The 19,228-nt window shown below is 39.3% G+C and overlaps 1 protein-coding gene and 1 long non-coding RNA gene across 2 annotated transcripts in view; both read right to left on the bottom strand.

The window, feature by feature from the left end:
• atrnl1a (attractin-like 1a) overlaps positions 1-19,228 on the bottom strand; it is a 384,066-nt gene that overhangs the window by 363,891 nt on the left and 947 nt on the right. The gene's annotated exons all lie outside the window — the stretch shown is intronic.
• LOC146505788 (uncharacterized) lies at positions 1,636-19,225 on the bottom strand. The gene is made up of 2 exons (XR_014877688.1): positions 6,001-19,225; positions 1,636-4,867 (listed from the first exon to the last, which is right to left on the bottom strand). It is a non-coding gene; the product is annotated as an uncharacterized LOC146505788 (long non-coding RNA).

The raw sequence follows: 19,228 nt of genomic DNA, 5'->3' as shown, positions 1-19,228 counted from the left end.
TCCCACACTCATAAACAAGACCTTGAGATATGAAAATAAAAATTTACAACATGTTGTATAAAATAAAATAATAGATTCAGACTATAAAGTCATCGGGTGTTTACTGAGGTCTTAAATTAAGCTAACTATAGAGTCCTACAATCATACTTCTTTTTCCAACCAGAGGAGTCACTCCCTTCTGGCCAGTTTAAGTCACTTCCCACCTTGTTCTATGGCAGACCTTTCCAAAGTGTGGGGCCCGCCCCCTAGGGCTAGCACGGGCGCCCACACAAAGCAAAGCAGGAGATGAAGCATCGCTGAATATGTTTCCAAACCAACTTCATTCTAAGCCAAAGACTAGAAAATATGGTGAAGCAAATCTTCCCTTTGGTTTCACCTGCACAAGTGCCGAGGTAGGTCTCCCTGCAGAATTGGTTTTCCCTTCGTCGGGAGCAGCGCTGGGCTGTTTAAATCACAGACAAACAGTATCCCCCATTCTTGATTTTTAGCTCACAAACACTTGTTGTAATGACTAACTACTCCTGACATTTTGGAGATGTTAGCTCTTTATACAGTAAAGTTACAGCGGGACACAAATAACATCAGGCTGATCCTGCCATGATTTGTTACCCCGTTCAAATCACGGACAAACAGGATCCCACAGCTGTTTATGTTTTTAAACCCATTTTGCACTGAGAGGCATTTTTTGAAAAATGTATTGATACCAATGTTGAATATTATTACACAGGAAAAAACACAACTACAGTAAAATAATTACACCGTGACGCCTCTGCCTTTGTAAATGGAGGGACAGTAACTGTGTGTGTAAAACCTGAAGATAGAGACAAAATACTGTTAATCTGACTATCTGCCATTCTGCAATTCAGCTTTTAGTTACTCTGCCCCTCGACTTTGGAATTCCTTACCCCCTGACCTCAGAAACATTACTTCATTCCCTCTTTTTAAGTCCACCCTCAAAACTCATCTGTTTAAAATTGCTTATGTTTAAACCTCTGTATGCTCTTAACTTTTATCTGTTATTTTTATTATTGTGTATATTTTCAGTTTTTGTGTTTTTATCTGTTGTACAGTGTCCTTGGGTGCTTTGAAAGGCGCTATTTTTAAATAAAATGTATTATTATTATCTCCTGCAAGCAATAACGTGGCGCACAGCTGGCGTGAAAAAAGGCACATAAATTTGACGTTGCTTGACGAACTCTGTATTCCTCGTCCGCACGTAAATGGAAAAAAAGAGTTTTAAAAAAATCTCAGTTTTCGGTGATTTGAAACGCCGTTTACGTGTGGACGAAACAGCTGCGTTTTCAAAAATACCCGTGTAGGTGCGAACGTAGCCTTACTAACTGTAGTTAGTAGTTTATTTTATTACTACTTGTAATTTATTGCAGATTACTTGTAGTTGCTTAATTGTTTACTAAATGTTTGAGGTGTGAAATAAACCGCAATTGAGCAAAACATGGGTGTGTGTGGTTGGAGGATGTGTGCGTGTGTGTGCGCGCGCGCGAGGGGGGGGAGGGTGAACATTTTTCTGTAAAACAAAGGGGGGCCCAGCAAAAAAAGCAGAGATCAGGCTGATTTCATAGCATTTTGTGGAGTTTTAATTAGTCTAACATCTTAAGATTGGAGAATCGGGGTCGGTACCTTCAGCTCTTTTTCATGTGTTGACACACTGAGCAGTTTTTGCAGTGTGGCATTACAGAAGGCAGTGTCATGCCTTCATGAAGGCATGTTCATTTCTATTCAGTTTCATTAATAAAGCACCAATGTACAACAACAGTCACCTCACACCCCCTTATATTGAAAGGTAAACATCCTAAATTATTACAATAACCTGATAGCTGAGACTGGCAACACTCAGAAGGAAAAAAACCTCACTTTTAATAGAAGGACAGTTAATGATGTGGAGTTGCATGTAACTAAATCAGGACTGAAAACAAGGTGACAGAGAGGAAATGATATGATTGGGCCTTATCATTTCTCTCCAATCATATGTGCCTAGCCCATATGCTTAGATGGGGTGCACATGCCTGGATCAGTGACATTCACGTTACTTGTTTTAATGGTTGCTGATAGATGACTGATGCTAAATTCTTCAAATGATGGAAAATTACTTGAAAATAACCTAAATTTGTCCTGTCTGATCTATAGATGGAGTATTAGTGGAGCCCACTGTTATTGTGATGTACAGACCTTCATCTCTGAGAAACTGCTACGGCCTCAGGGAGGACCACATGGGGGACATTATTCAGGTAACACACCTGCCAATCCGGCTGCGCGTGCATGTGTGCATGCGTGTGTTATGCCCTTGCGTTCTCTCATCATAGCAGGATTAACTCCCACTGGACAGATGGCAGTGTGATGCTCCTCCCTCCCACGCACGGTTTGTCATAGACACACACCAACACACACTCACAAACAAACCACAGCTCTGCACAGAACGGTGGCATCTTCAGTAGACGAGCTGTGTCATCATTACGCCACACTGCCAGAGGCTTAAACACACGTAATCACACACAAACACACATGGACTGGAGCCCATGTCAGCAGATGATGACTCTGATGGCAAAAAAAAAGCACTCTACTCTGACTCCACTCTGCACGTCTCTCACTAAAACACTTGTGTGGTTGTTTTATCCTTGAATGGCTCCATTCTCCCAGCAAGATTTATATTTGGAACTCCCTTTGCGACTGTGACTATTTATGCATATTTGTGGCTATAATTTACTGTAAACATGATGAGTGTGTTTTAAGATATTTTCTTAAGAATAAGACCCTGATTGTTATCAAATGCATCTCCTAAGGCAATCAAAATGTTTTCTTATATTATACTTTGTGTTCTCGATAACGTTCATCCTCGGGTCAAATTCACTAAAGAGGCTTACAACAAAACAAAAAACAGAAAATCTGATGGCGGGTATAAGTGCTCTGATAAATCGAGACTGGCAGGATTGAGATGTAACTGCAATAAATATTTTGGAGTTTTCTTGAACTGAAATTCTCACCAGCTGCTGGTAGTTATAGAACATTTTTACTTTTTTCTTTTGTTGTTTATTTTTTTTGTGTGTGTGTGTGTTTTTAAGTTGAATATTTCGGTACTTACCAAACTATAAAATAAAGTGTTAAACTTCAAGCCACAGTGTTCATTTTATCACTTTGAGGATATTCAAGAAAATGTAATATGACATATTTTTAATACTTAATTTACAGAAAACAATAACTATACAGGTACGGTATTATAAATACAATAGATACTGTAATTTTAAGTGAGATGATGAAACCTTATTGGGAATTTTCATCTGCAAAATATTTTTAATGCACTTAAAACATCGTGTTGTTGGCATTTTTTAAGACATTAAAATTTCTACAACTTCTCTACAAATTTATTGAAAAGGGGCATTTGTTTTAGTTTTTAACAGTTAAATCCTGATCCTCATATAGAGGCGTCTTGTGTGATAATGGTTAAACTGGCCATAAATAATATAGCTCTGCATTCTCTACACTGCAGCTCAAATAAGCCGTGCTGTTCTATTTCACAATCTACAACAATCTGGATTGGACTCAAGCTCCACAACCTCGTGGCCTAAAAAGATGTACCTAAAATACCAAGAAAAAACAAAACAAAACACAGTAATAGCCACTTGGGGTTGTTTCGAAAAGTAAGTCAATTACAACAGACTCCCATTAAAGCACAAATTAACATGGTTGCAGTCTGGTAGGAAACCTTTTTTTATTCTCTAAAGGCTCGTTTCTTCCTTCCTAGTAACAGCTGATAACTGGTGGATTTTTTTTCTTTTTATGGTGTTAACCAATCAGCCACTTCAGTTGTTTTAAGACATGAAACATTAACTCTTTTTACCATCAGCCTGACAGTGGGCCGATTTCACAGGCACTCTTTAACGACCGTAAGTCTGTTACCGTTTGTGCTACAGAGAAACTCAAATGGTTTTAGAAAGAAGAGAAGAAAAGACGTGTGTTTTATAAGGATAGTTGTTGTATCACAATAGCACAAACCATTCAAAAGGTACTGCTCACTTAACACACAGATAGAGGAATCAGCTGGGAATAGATGTTACCATGTGTGCTTATATTTCCATAACTCCTCAACCATTTTGGGCTAAAGAGAAAACTGAAATGTTTCAGAAAAGATGAGAATTATCTTGAAATTTTACAGCCAAAACTACAACATAGGTCCAGGCAGTCTGTTTGATACTTGGTGAAAAAGAGTTAATAAGGATAAGGCTGCTTTTGAATGGTAGACAGTTCCTGACATGAGTAGCTTTAGCCACTAACTGTCTGCCAGGCATCACCTCAGCTAATTTTATAAACTGGAACTCTCAACCACATTTGTGGTTTTAAAGCAATAACGCTTCTGCACTCAGCTGTACTGACAGACCAAGAAGGAGTCAGCACTCGAGCTACGTCATCAGTCCATGGATACACCTTGATACACCTTGCGAGTTATTAGCTAATGCTAGCTTGGCTAATGCTAGCCAAGCTAGCTAATGCTAGCCAAGCTAGCATTAGCTAATAACTGAAGATGATTGCTCTGGTTCCAGTTACTACTACTACCACTACTACTACTACTACTAATAATAATAATGTTCATGGTTTTAAAATCACAAATTAATAAGTTACATGATAGTGGCTACATTTATCTCTTTTTTTTTTTAATCTCCCAAGACTCACTAGGTCTTATATAGCACTTTTCTACTCTGAGCACTCAAAGCTCTTTATACAACTAATTCATTCACTCAAACACTTTTTCTAATCTGTTCTGTCTATCTAACATTCATACACATTTACACTCCGATGGATGCATCGGAGAGAAACAAGGGGTTAGTATCTTGCCCAAGGATATTTGGCACGCAGACTAGGGGGAGGCCAGGAATAGAGATTGACAGACCACGTGACTTTCGCGCATTGCATGCCGGTAACTCGTGGCAAAACAATCCAAGTACCGCATCAAATGCAAGCATTTGCAGCACCGCAAAACGTTCATTCTCCGGTTCCAATACCTTCTTGCTTTTTCTTTGCCCCCCAAAAAAGTTATGTACAAAACGAAGGAGAACAATGCCGGACCGTACAAAGACAGACTTGATGAAAAGGCAAAGAAAAGATACGAGGAAAAAATCAAAGGAGTGAAAGGGTTAGACCCTTACGAGCACACAGAGTGGACAAAATACGTTAGCGTGCTGCCCAACTTTCACCACGCTCATATTTATAATGATACGGTTCTTGGAGTGAGTGCATACACTCATGAAGTTCAGTAACTTCAGGTCACTGCATCAAGCCCAGGTACAGTTTACCGACGGATGGGTACAGGACCTTGAAATGCACCGTGTAGAACGAAAGACCATCGTACGTATCATAAGTTTACGAGTCTCACAAATCGTCTTCATAAATACACATTCATTAACCGTTTACTAATAGGACCTTTGAGCTCAACGGTGATTAATTAGTAGTGGAAATAATTTCTGGTTCGCATTACAGAAATATAGCAGTGACAATAATATTGTACGCTGTAATCGTACTGGGCAATTAGTGATAGCATAGCACACAATTTCTGTTCAGCGCCAGACTTGCTTGTAACCTATATCACCAATTATGTTAAGAAAAATGACGTATTAACTACTACAAAACACTGACCTTTGTGGAAATGCTTGGAGCAGACTAACCTGTGAGCTGGATGTTCTGGGACGTTATATTTGGTCTTTGAATGGCTGCAATCCAGGCCATCCGTCGCCTCTTTTTACTTCAGAAACATGGCTCGAATAATTTCTCTTCAACGACGTAATCGATAAAAAAAAACGATCTCTTTACCCGTCGGCTTCATGGCTGTCATGCGACCGGCTATTGCAGTTAATAATACAACCGCTTCTTGACAGTTTTTTGTGTTTCTTTTTATCGCTGTGTAACTGATTTCAATTGAAAGCCTGCGTGCGCTAGTACCTCTTGCCACGAGTTCCCAGAATTCTTTGCGGTTTTACCCTTGAATGACGTCACATTTTCAATCTCTATAGAACCACCGACCTTCCAATCAGTGGATGACCTGCTCTACCGCCTGAGCTACAGCCACCCCATGAGTCTAACATCATAAGTTAGAAACACAAAAAGCTCTTTAATAACACATTTCTACATATGGTATGTAGAATCCCTTAATTTTTCAGCTTTTTTACTGTGATGGAGATTTATTTTCAAAGTTACTATAGGTCAATGTTTGCTGATTAATTCATATTAAATAAAAAACTGTTTTTTGCTAAGTACATATTTTACTTTTGCAATGGATGTGTCTTGAATCCAATTTACTCTATACAGAAGAATGAGTCATCAACCTATTAGAAAGTAAAGTATCTTCAAATAGTTAAAAGTTCTTTTTGGCAACAGATCCTATGTTGTTCCGACTTGGCAACAAGATTTCATGTCATGTTCAGACTGAACAAATTCCGATGATCATGATTTAAATTCTCATCTATCACTTCTAAGGATTTAACTCTGTTAGGCCAAACTTCTAAACCAACAAGGGAAATGATATTCATGATATTCACACTGCTGCACACAGATGTGATGTGCAGAGCTGAACGGGGACCATAATGGACTCCAGCATCACGTAATAGGATTTTGGTGCCACTATAATATCAAAACTGCGCTCACAGTATTAGTTGACAGATTAAATCAGACATGAAGTGGAGGGTTTTAATCTAAAGCTATAAACATTTTTATAGAAATAAAAATAGCATTTTCTGCATGTATATTTTCACTAAATATAACTGCATTATTGTATTGTCATCTGATCGGCTCCTGTCTAAATTTGGAGCGAAGCGTGCTGTATTTATCACACCAAGCCTGATAAACTGAGTTCGCTCCATCTGGCTCAACAGCAGCAGCATTATGTTTTTTTTCCCCCTCCTCTCTATCAATTAGTACCATCAGCATCTTCTTTCAGACCTCCCTGTTACATCTCTGTTGGGAGATAATGGCTTGGCAATGTTTGATCAGTGTGAATTCATTTTTCACTTAACTTTCAAGAGACAAAGCAAGATTAATGCAGCAGTTTATTCTAGCAAAACCTTGGGCAAAAAGATTGACTTTGATGTGCTGCATCAGAGTTTGCTGGTGAAACTGCCAGATGCCACTGTTACGCAGTCTACAAGTGTTTCACCGCCTCTTCCTTCTAACCATGAGGTTAATTGAGGACAAACAGGTAACATATTTAGAAGAAATTCTTCCATTGAGAGTACTCTTTCATTGCTGCATAGTTCTCCTTTGTGATTTATGATTTACTCCTGCTGATTGTGCACTTGACTTAAGGAGACTCTTCAATTTGCCATTTGAACAGTGCTGAAAACAATAATAATAATAATTAAATAATTAAAACAAAAATAAGCATGGGTTGTTTTTCAAATGTTTCCATTAGAAAGGTTGCTGACAGCAGCTATGAAAGATGAATACACAAGCAAAGCGCTTGATTTGGACATCGTACACTCGGCTTTCATCACCGAAATTTAAGTTGTTTTCAAAACTGTGGTATTATCGAATACAATGTGATTGTTTGTTTGTAGGGCTACTTTTCTGAACTGTGTTAACGTAAGCAAGAGTTTCCTGGTGATGGATGGGTCTGCTAACCCTTATTCTTATACTTTATTTGAAGTTATGGCGATATTGAGGTTTGGTGCTAAACTACAGGAAGTGCTTCCGAAGTTAACATAAGGAGGATGACTACCTCTGCATTTACTAGAAGAGACTAGGAGAGATTTTGTAGTTCTTTAGTGATTTCTATAATGTTTCTGGGCACAGTTGTCCCCCAAAGATCAGTTTGTTCAACTAGTGTGATAACTGCACAGTTAAGCAAATCATGCACTGTAGGAGTCTGTCTGTAGTGTGATCGTTACCAGTGTCCGACCAGGGATCTGCTACCTCTGTAAAAAATCATTTTGTTAATTAATTACCAAATATGTTAGAGGACAGTGTGTCAACGCTTCCCCAGCTCAGCTTCAAGAGTGCATAAAAGAGAAAGTGAGCAAGTGCAGCTAACATAAACTGATGTGCAAGGCAAGGTGTACACAGTCCAGCAGGAGAGTGGGGAGGAGGGATAGTACAAGGCAACCATGCAGTCCTGCAGCTGATGTCAACCAAGTAAATGCATAAATAGCAATACCCAGACCGAACAGTAGAACAGTAGATACAGGCCAACACAGAAATAAAAAGAAAGAGTATGTATCAGTTTAACAGAAGGACACAAGGACAACTTGTGAAAGGTAAGTACTTTCAGCTGTGGCTTTATTTCCCAATGGGGACTGTAACCATTTATGCCAAATGCCCTGCTTGCCCCAACCCTCCAGTTTACCCAGGCTTGGGAGAGACACTGTGAGTGCACTAGCTTGTGACCAGAGATGGGCAGTAACGCGTTACTTGTAATGCGTTACTTGTAACGAGTAAAGTAAGGGATTACTATTGCAAAAACGGTAATTAGATTACCGTTACTTTCCCGTAGGAACGCTGCGTTACTGCGTTACTAAAATGTGATTTTTTGCGAGAATGTCTCATGATGGTGACGTAAGCGAGTGCAACGTTTGTGACAACAGCTGTGTGCAGATCAACAATGGATCATATATCGAGTGCGGGAGAGAGTATGAGCGTGCAGCGTTTAAAGCGTGGAAGTACTGACCTTACTTTAAGTTTGATTCCATAAAAAGTGACAAAAACATTAGTGTCCGTTGTGCGTGGGAAGAAAACTTCTTTTTACAGCGGAAAAAAACCCCCTAAACTTCCAAACAAGCACCGAGTAGCTACAACGTAATGGGAAACTCACAGAGAAACTCGCGGATTCTTCCACTGACCGCTGCGGCACACCTGCACCATGGCAAACCTCCGCCTACCCCACTCCTGCTTTACAGGTGAAAATAGAGCAAAAGAACCGCTGAGTCTTTGACTTTATTTATTTTCTGCTGTGTTTTACTTGCATCTATTTGAAAGAGTGAGTGTAAACACACACAAAAAATTATTTTATTTTATGTGCTGGAATGTGCAGAAAATAGGTTTAAATGTTAAACAAATTTCTTCCAGTCAGAGAATGTTGCATGTAATTAAATTTTTGCTTGATGCATAAAGTTAAAAGATTAAAACTAATAAAACAAGTTTTAAAAAGAGACTTTTCCATTTGATTACATTTTGTATGATGGATTATGTAGAAAAAGTAGAATTGGGCTGAAAGATCTATCGCTTTATCACCTATTCAGGTTGTAAATCGTGTTGTTAAAAAGTAACTAAGTAACTAAGTAATTAATTACTTTTGAAAATAAGTAATCAGTAAAGTAACAGGATTACTTTTTGGGGAAGTAATCAGTAATTAGTTACTGATTACTTTTTTCAAGTAACTTGACCAACACTGCTTGTGACCCTCAGAGGCTGAGTTTGTGTCTCAAACCAGGTATCTTTTTTTTAATGTAAGGCAAACATTTCTAAACCACTACACCTTAGATCCAGCACTTGTGAAAATGGATGTTAAACATAGTTTCTTTTACCTTGGAGAGCGCTGAGCAGTATTTCCCCATTCTGCTTGGCTGCCTCTTTGAACTCAGTGTAGTAGCACCAGCTCTCCAACTACTGTGGGTTCTGTTTTGAGTCACCCTCCAGTTTACAGCCGATCTCCAGAGCAGAATGAGAATGAGTACGACATGAAGATCACAGATTCAAGACATCAGAATGTCACTGAGAACCACAAGAAGAGCAATCTGATCAAGCTTTAGGGAATTACTAGAGGGTGACGACTGGACCTATTTGGTTGTTAGTGAACTTTGAACTGAACTTTCAAAATAAGAGCTTAAGGATTGGCCAACATTTTTACCATGTTGACTTGGATAGATCTTTGATGAGTTCTTTCACTGTGACAGAAATAGATTACTGCAAACCAACACAAAAGAAAAAACAACGTGTTTAAAGATGTTATAAAGCTTCAAAAACTTCAAATATACTGGAAACTGTAGTGCAAATGGTTATAAAAACCATTTCATCAAAGGAAATTGGATTTTAAAGTTAAGCGTTTTGATGGCTGATGACGTCTTTAAGTATGCTTTTGTGTGCTGTAGGTGGGAAAAAGATGCTATCTAGTTTGTATCAAAAGAAAAACAACATGAGAGCAGGAAAAAAATAAAGAGAGAAAATACCTTTTGAAAACAAAGAGTGATACTGTGAACCAATAAGACCAAACAGAGCACATATGCCTTAAATCAATAGACAAGCAGAGCTGTCTCCCTATTTCTCCTTTATTGGATCTATCTATGTGGCACAGTACAGTGTGTGTGTGTGTGTGTGTCTCATCCAACTGCAATCCAATGGCCAGTAAAGCTTTAGCTTTATAGAGCATTTCCAAAGCAGACCAGCGATATTGAAGCACAGATCCCTTCAGTCTGTCCTCACTATAGATGCAGCTGATGAAACAGTGAATTCCATTAGACAATACAACCGTTTGGAGAGAGCATTGTTGACAAGGAAACTTATCAACAGCTTGTTCATAATACCAGGAAGTAACCTTCAGTGTCTTTCTGCTCCATTATTAACTTTAACATAAAGACACATTTTCACTTTACAAATTAAAATTAGAAGTCTTTTATTAAAGATATCTTTTTATATTTCCATGCAAAACCTCCAAGGCTGGAAAATGAAGATAATGTCGAAATACTGAAAACTGCAGTTCCTCAAATAGCCACTTTAAATTTCCATAGATTCCCACGTTAAAATGTTTCAATAGTTATTTTTTCATTTTAAAATAACTGTTGAAATAAACATTTTTACACCCTGATACATTTTTCCCTATTCATAAGAACTAAACTCTTTCATTTGGATACTAGTGAGGTTTAAAGTTAGAGTCAAGTATGTTGCTGTCTGCTAGACTTCATCTCCATAACTAACTGGATCCCTATGGAAGTTTCCCTATCAGTGCAAAGGTTAATGCCATCCTCAACTTTCCTGTGCCAACAACACGCCATGAGCTGCGCAGATTTCTGGGGATGGTTGGTTACTACAGGTGTTTCTGTAGGAATTTTTCTGAAGTCGTAACACCACTGACAAACCTGTGTAGCCCGAAGATACCATTCATTTGGAGTCCTGAGTGTCAACATGCTTTTGAATGTGCAAAAGGTCTTCTGTCGAGTTCACCTGTTCTTGTTGCTCCAGACTTTTCTAAACCTTTCAAGCTGGAAGTGGATGCCAGTGAGGCGGGGGCTGGAGCTGTTCTTCTTCAAGACAAGGAGTGAGTCATCCTGTCTGCTTCTTTGGCAAGAAGTTCGATACTCATCAAAGACGGTACTCGACAATTGAAAAGGAGACTCTGGCCATGCTTCTGGCTCTTCAACATTTTGATGTGTATGTGGGATCTACTTCCCAACCTGTAGAGGTCTTCACTGATCACAATCCTCTCGTGTTCCTCTCTCGTATGTATAACAACAATCAACAATTGATGAGGTGGGCCTTAATTTCACAAAACTACAACATTGAAATAAAGCGAAGAGAAGATGAATAAAGAATAAAGAGAAGATGTGAAAATATTGTGGCAGATGCCCTCTCAAGAATGTGATGGTGTAAGGTTAACAAACTTATACGTTTGTTTTTCTGGGTGGGGGTGTTACATCCCCTAGGAGGATGTCTCTTCTCCCTACTAACCCTTTGTTTTGTCCAGGCTCCACCTCCTCTGTCCTGATTGGATGCTGCGCAGAGTCCGGCTGATTGGTAATCAGCAGAGCACTATGTAAGGCCTGTGGAGCTGTGCTTCTGTGCCCTCTGGCCATTTTGGTTGCCATACCTGAGCAGGCTTGCATGCCTTTGTAGCTGGTATGAGCATTGTTGTTGTCTTGTCCAGACTGCTTGTAGGGGAGAGCTGCCTTTTGCTTTGACACCCTGTTTTCTCCTGTTTATGTGCTGTTAGGTAGGTTATGGTTATAGGTTGTATATTTTGTTTCTTTGGAGTTAGGTAAGTTTCTTTTATTTCTACATCAGGGATGTTTTGTTTGTTATGTTGGCCTTGGCTCTCCCTGACGTTACACCTCAGTCTGGACTCAAATCCCATCACCAGTGTTCAATAAACCTACTAAAATTACCCTTTTGGCTCCTCCTTCTCTATCCACCTTTATGTTCGTCCCTCCAACCCCCTAGACTAGCCAGGGGACGTAACAGTGACAATATGACGTCTGTGCTCCAGTCTCAGAGTGAAACTCTGGGATACTAATTATCTGTTATTTCCCACTAATTGGCAGGTGTACCCATATGCACCCATATGCTTTACAGATGCAGCGTTTGCTGCACTCCACTCCAATTAGCACTCCATCCTTTAAATACTTCTGACTCCAAAAAACACATAAAACAAAATAGCTACAGTCTAAACAGTAGGTGCTGGATCGGTCCATTTTTAAGGTACAATGTGTAGAATATATACACAGCGCTAATTACAGTGCATGACAATGAGGCTTGCTTCTAGTGGTCAAAGGAAGGTTTTGAAATCCATCCATCCATTTTTATTTTAGACATTAATACCATATTCATGCGAGTAGGATGGGAAGATTATTATGTTTAGAAACATGTTGTCAAAGGTCACTCAACAGTCACATCTTGAGCAGCCTGAGTCAGTGGCGCCCAGGCATAGGCCTGTAAATGTACCCCACTCCCCCACCGCTCCAGTAACATCAAGACTTCATGGTCATTTTAATCCTTCTCTGACATCAGATGCGTATCATGAAAGGATCTTATGTTGTTCTCTCCTGTTTTCTGTCATGCATAACCTGCTACACTGCTGGATGCTTCCATCAAACATGGCTGAAGTTTCATATAATTATTTTAGGATATGTGCAAGTTGATGCCAAATGTCTGAGCTCAGTGTTCAGACAAGTTTTATTCTACTCTAGCCTCTGTATAAGATCAGTGAGAGAGGATATCCCTGATGTGGTTACATCACTGACTGTAAGCTATTCACCTGCTATTTAAACTTTGTTTACAAGGGGCAGCCAAAGTTGACTAAAAGAGAGCGGGAAAGGAGCAAAGAACAGCTTGTTTCATACAGTGGATGAACTAAGGGTCAAACATAGATAAGGATTATTTTGAACTGTCAGTCATGCAAAGCAACTCTAATTAAGCCCATACCTGCAACAGGATAACGAGAGCCACAGTAGGCACTTTTTATCGCCACTTGGCAGTAGAATAAATGCCATATAAAGCCCGAGATGCAGGCAATTTTTCCCCGCATGTCACTTCCCACATAGTTGAGTCCCTATTATATGTAACGACCTCGTATGCCATTAAATCACCATCTTCAGTGTGTTTATCGGTTAATGCCGCCACCTGCATTTAAGACGTGCCGTGTTTAAAAGTCTCGCTTCACGGCTTCTTCCTAATGAAAAAAACATCCATCATTTTCATCTGTTTGACTTTCTTTCATATTTTTCACGAGTTAGGGTCTCTGTGCGATAAATCTGTCTTTCCTTGTGGTTATTTAGGTCTCCCTGGGGTCTACGGTCATTTAGGATATAGCGAGTGAGCCATTTTCATCTGTGTCTTTATTGCCTGCACATCCCAATTTATGCTACTTATGTTTGCTCTTTTGTTGGTGGTCACTTTAGCTGTCTTTTCTTCGTATCGTTTAACTATCTCTTTGTGGTCATTTATTATTTTCATCTGTTTGCTTTTTTGCACCCTTTTGTAGTGAGCTTGTGTCTCTCTACAATCATTATTTCTTTCTTTACGGTCATTTCAGTCTCTCTGTACTCATTTGAGTCCCTTTCTTGTCTTTTAATGACCTTTGTAGCAAGCTGATAAACATTCAAACAAGAAATGTAAACAGTCCAAACAGATGCAATCTGCTGCAGGGACCTCCTGACACCGTAAGCCTCTGCTTAGCAAGCCCTTATTAGTTGTATAGTTGTAAAGTGGTCACGTAAGGGTTAAACATGCTGTAGACTGATAGCTCAGAACTATCATGAATGATACGCTTTCACTTCATTGGGCAATTTGATGGCGCAGCTGTTCTACCTTTTTAATCGAGCACTCCCATCATTTCCCATCGCTTGTATATAAGAAGCACTCTGTATTAGTGAATGATATCAAGCGGATGCTAAGAAGAAAAGCTCATCCCTGCAGTTTTGTCTTGCCCGGTGCTCTTGCAACATTCGTATTGATTGAGGAATCGATACTGTCCTCTAGAGAGAAAATACCAGACTGATATCCTGCCATTTCTTCATCCGTACTCAAACAGAGCAGGCTGCAGGTGACCGTGACAAGGTATGCTTGTTCCTTCAGGACGATATGAGGGGTGAATATTGCCACAGAGCGAGGAGGGAGAGGGGATCTGGCCATTTAAGCTGCTCCCAGGCAGAGAGAGGGAAATATCTGTTTTTTTTACAATACCTAAAGCAGTTTTTCTAAGTCAAGCATGAAACACCTCCTTTATAGAAGACTTTTAATCTAACATTTGATTAAATTGCCTCTATGTCACGTACACACACTCCCCAGGAAGACTTATCAGAATAATGTTCTGTAGCTGGAAGCACAACCTGACCTAGACATCAGTGACTATACTAGTGTGCTTTTATAAACAGCAAACACATTGTTTTCATATAAAATGTTTCACTTTTATCATCATGCATATGTGATGTGGGGCTTCTATATTGCTATAAAAGTCAAGAGGGAATAAACCAGTTGAACAGGCAGTGGGTGGACTGACTTTTCCCCCCAGTATCTGCTCTTTGCTGTGTAATTTCCAGGGTTTTAATAGTTTTGCAATTTTCATTAGTTTTTATTTTTATTTAGTTTTGACTTCAGATTTTCAATTTTATATCAGTTTTAATTAGTTTTTACCAATTGTTTGCTAGTTTAGTTTAGTTTTTATTTTTTTGAAAATCCTTAGTTTCAGTTTAGTTTTGATTAGTTTCAGTTATAGTTTTAGTCGTGTTTGCAATAATTAAGTGTAACAAAATCCCAGTTTCATCATATCAGTCATTCTGCTTATCCTTGGGTATGTTGCTATTCCAGCTACCATACTGCACCCTGGACAGGTCGCCTGTCTGTCGCAGGGCTAACATGCAGAGACAGACAACTCACATTCCCACCTATGGGTTCTTTAAATAAATAAATAAAGGCAGATGAACAACCATTGATACCAGGCAACTATAAAATGTATATCTTGGCCCCAATGAGACTATTAACTCTCGCAGCACCGGGTGTTCGTAATTTTGGTTCAAGTTAATTGATAAACTTTTTGAAGGTAATTGACTCACACAGTTGTGTAGATATCCCCGTCCTGTTGTCTCGGGATGCATCACGCTGCCTTGCCTGGGGTTAGCTTCTGTTTTCTGGGGATGAGGGTTGAGTGTGCTCCCTGACCTTCTCAAGGTAAGCTAGGTTAGCCTTCTTGTGTGAGCTTTTCAAGTGCACTTTAAGGTTTGTGGGATTTTTTTCCCTTTAGAAATGTCCCTCATAATTTGTCTCTTTCCACTACAAGACACTTGCTTTATCCAAAACACAGTCATATTCAAAGTAATCCCAAATTGGACTCTGGCTCCCGACTTTTCCTGACATGATTCTGCGCGTGGACGGAGCAGCAACACAGACGACTCGACTAACGTGCTGCCACCTGCTGGCATAATGAGACACAGCAAGAAAAAAATCTGGAAACTAAACTTCATTTTCACCCTTGACTCTTGTATGACACGCACACATCAATGAAAACTAAACACATTTTTGCTATAAATTCAGTTAATTTTAGTTAGTTTTGTGAACACTCATTCCAGTTTTAGTTAGTTTTCCTTTTTTTGTTTTTATTTTTATTTCCGTTAACGAAAATGTTTTTTCACTTCTAGTTTTCGTTATTTCGTTAGTTTTCGTTAACGATAATAACCTTGGTAATTTCCCTTCCCTTTACTTGGCTTCACTTATTAGAGGTGTCAATACTAAAAGTGATTTTAATGACAAAATATGCATGTGCCATTGCCTTTGTTGGAAAACTTTTTGCTGAACATAGATGCAGCATGAGATCAAAAGATTAAAATAAAAAAAATCAGTTGCAGTCTACTACTACATCTTTAATGCATTAAAAGATAATGTGCTATAAAATAAAGTGGTACAGATTATGTTTCTACACCTAAACTTCTCAGAAGGGATGTTTTCATATCTGTATATAATACTGAATGAGTTGTGGGGCTAAAATTTCTTTACCCCCTCTGAATCTCTGTGAATCACATCCTTCGGCTACCGGACCCAAGACCTGCCCGTGTCGCGGTTCTGTGGAACCCAAAGAATGGAAAGACACGGCGAGGAAGACCTAAAATAACATGGAGGAGGACTTTCCTTGAAGATTTACGTTCAGTCGAACTGTCACGGGATGAAGCAACAACTGCCGCGATAGACCGAGTTCGATGGCGTTCTCTCCCGCCGATCGGCGCGGGAGGATCGAAGTCTAAGTAAGTCTCTGAATCTCCACCTTTTCTCCTGTAACGGTTTCCCAATGAAACCAGACTAAGAACAATTCAGAACATGTATGAAGATAAAGAGATGAAATGATCAAGTCAGCCCACCTGAGACAGGTGTACCAGGGACCTACTCTGGTGCCAGTTCTGGGCAAGTGACACATAGAAAACCATGTGGTCCGTATGAACCATATTTGAAATTATTGCATACTGTCTTTTTGCATGCACGCAGACACATATGTCCCCACTCGGATGTATTATTAAACTTAACTGTTGCTGCAATCCTTTCTAGAGTACACACTAGCACTGTGTTCTGTGGTTGTACCATCTTCTCCTGCCTGTGGCTGAGCAGGTGACAGTGGTTTGTACTAATTAGTGCTTCTACAAAACAATGCCTATTCTTTTCTTCTCTTCCTTTTTTTTCGGGTCAGGCTTGTGTCTTTATAAATATTTTAGCAGAACCCATTCAGACTCTCTGGAGACGTTAATCAGAACTTAACGTCTTAAGTCAGCTTTGTTTAAGTTTTCTCAAGAAGTATGTGTTAGATTTGTATTGTTTGTATTGTCATTTATGCTTAGAAATATTTAACCATATATGCTTAGAGGTGTATAATCGATTGTGTATGTGTGATCCTTAATAGTCTGCAAAGGCTTTGTGCGCATTCCAGAGTGTTCTGGCATTCACACCCACATTCTGGGAGCATGGGAGAGGTCGTACCTTCTCTTATTGTTTTATGGTAGGATAAGCGTATCTATATCTGTTTTAGTCTAAGTGCCTTTTGTTTAGATGACCTACTGGACTTCCAAACCAGCAGGGTTAGGGAAGTCATTTATGGGGTTACACACACACACACTTACACAACGCACAGGCAAGGTACTCTTTGTTTGTATGTAGACGTCATATGTTAATGAACCTATGTATATTCATGTAACCTCAATAAAAGAGCAGTGTTACCGGGGAGCGGACGAGAGTCTGACGGAGGTCAAGTGGTGGAACGACACTTGGCTCCAGGCAGGTCTCCCTCATGCATGAGTAACACGAAGAACTTTGCCTACTTGGTGTTCAATGCTTTTGCTGAGTTTTTAAATTGTCTCGTTCCAGCCTGTGCTAGACAGACCCAACGGTATGGTCGCTTCTTACTTTTCACTTACTACTCAAACTCACTCAAAATTCAGCTTTGCAACCAAATCAAATTTGTCTCAGAAAACGTCACAGGCAAGGCATCAGCCGTGCAATGGCTGAATCACTCGGTTGATGCCAGCTGAATGAGACTCGTGCCTGCAGCTCTAAAGCAGTGACCAGTCTGATGTCTGGGCTTTAAAACTTAATGTCCTCCTTTTAGAAATATGTTTACACTCATGCAGCCAAACAAACAAAGCTGTGCAGTACATTACACTCCTGCACAGAGATGGGCAGTAACGCGTTACTGTAATCTGATTACTTTTTTCAGGTAACGAGTAAAGTAAGGGATTACTATTGCAAAAACGGTAATTAGATTACCGTTACTTTCCCGTAGGAACGCTGCGTTACTGCGTTACTAAAACCGTGATTTTTTTTGCGAGAATGTCTCATGACAGTGACGTAAGCGAGTGCCACGTTCGTGACAACAGCTGTGTGCAGATCAACAATGGATCATATATCGAGTGCAGAGAGAGTATGAGCGTGCAGCGTTTAAAGCGTGGAAGTACTGACCTTACTTTGAGTTTGACTCCATAAAAAGTAACAAAAACATTAGTGTCCGTTGTGCGTGGGAAGAAAACTTCTTTTTACAGCGAAAAAAACCCTAAACTTCCAAGCAAACACCGAGTAGCTACGACGTAATGGGAAACTCACAGAGAAACTCGCGGATTCTTCCACTGACCGCTGCGGCACACCTGCACCAGGGCAAACCTCCGCCTACCCCACTCCTGCTTTACAGGTGAAAATAGAGCAACAGGACCGCTAGTCTTTAACTTTATTTATTTTCTGCTGTGTTTTACTTGCATCTATTTGAGTGTAAACACACAAAAAATATATATTTTATGTGCTGGAATGTGCAGAAAATAAGTTTAAATGTTAAACAAATTTCAAGTCAGAGAATGTTGCATATAAATAAATTTTTGCTTGATGCATAAAGTTAAAAGATTAAAACTAATAAAACAAGTTTTAAAAAGAGACTTTTTCATTTGATTACATTTTGTATGATGGATTATGCAGAAAAAGTAGAATTGGGCTGAAAGATCTATCACTTTATCACCTATTCAGGTTGTAAATCATGTTTTTAAAAAGTAACTAAGTAACTAAGTAATTAATTACTATTAAAAATAAGTAATCAGTAAAGTAACGGGATTACCTTTTTGGGGAAGTAATCGGTAATTAGTTACTGATTACTTTTTTCAAGTAACTTGACCAACACTGCTCATGCATAACCATGACTTACTATTGTAGATTACATTTAATATTCCTGTGTACCAACTTCTACCATTTCTTTTACATAAAATATGAATTCATAATATCAGGGTGCTCAGTTTTTGTTTTGCTGTGGCATTAATTTACCCTCATACACTCTGACAATAGAGCCAGGTATCATCCACAGTGCTTGGGTTTAAACGCAGGTGAACATTTTACACTTAATCCCCGAAGAGTGAGATTAGGTAACTAATATTACAAAGAAAAGAAGATGTAGTAACCATTTGCAGAGTTTAGACCCTGCATGTTTTGGCCTTTGATCGCCACAACAGTGATATGAGAAACAGTACAACAGGTACGATTTGAACTGTAAATTCACGCAAGCTGTCGACCAACT

Source organism: Neolamprologus multifasciatus, chromosome 13, assembly GCF_963576455.1.
Source record: "Neolamprologus multifasciatus chromosome 13, fNeoMul1.2, whole genome shotgun sequence".
Classification (NCBI taxonomy): Eukaryota; Metazoa; Chordata; class Actinopteri; order Cichliformes; family Cichlidae; genus Neolamprologus; species Neolamprologus multifasciatus.
The sequence above is the reverse complement of the archived record's forward strand: the minus strand, read 5'-3'. Positions and strand labels throughout refer to the sequence as shown.